This window comes from Penaeus monodon, chromosome 30, assembly GCF_015228065.2.
Source record: "Penaeus monodon isolate SGIC_2016 chromosome 30, NSTDA_Pmon_1, whole genome shotgun sequence".
Taxonomy (NCBI): domain Eukaryota; kingdom Metazoa; phylum Arthropoda; class Malacostraca; order Decapoda; family Penaeidae; genus Penaeus; species Penaeus monodon.
The window spans coordinates 17,749,387-17,749,717 of record NC_051415.1 but is presented as its reverse complement, the minus strand read 5'-3'; the positions used below and the strand labels follow the sequence as shown (position 1 = coordinate 17,749,717).

Genomic DNA, 331 nt, shown 5'->3' with positions numbered 1-331 from the left:
ATACCGCTGGGACAGTGAGCGTGCTGAACTCCTTCCTGCCCGTCACCACACCAGGCTAACACTGCAGGATCAGCCTCGCGCCACCTTGCCCGCGCCTCTCCGCGCCCGCCCCCACACCTGAACAGGGTTGCCCGCTCGTGCCAGACCGGCTCCGCCCGGACACTCCCTTGCGCGGCCGGGAGGTGCAAAGCAGGATGGAAATCTCAACTCTAAAGATGATGGATGAAAAGATCCCTCTGTCATTTACATACTCTTTCATTATTTGCTTTATTATTGCGGTGACTGATATGATCGAGTGCACCTGGCTGCGCACGGAAACTGAGATGGGATT

At 57.1% G+C, this 331-nt stretch overlaps 1 protein-coding gene across 1 annotated transcript in view; it reads right to left on the bottom strand.

Moving 5' to 3' along the window:
- The window catches only part of LOC119592595 (serine/threonine-protein kinase 17A-like), a gene marked incomplete at its 3' end in the record, with an annotated part of 209,876 nt that extends 209,815 nt beyond the window's left edge, over positions 1-61 (bottom strand). Inside the window, 1 exon segment of the mRNA XM_037941480.1 lies at positions 1-61. This exon segment is cut by the window's left edge and continues 627 nt beyond it.
- Between the last annotated feature and the right edge of the window lie 270 nt (positions 62-331).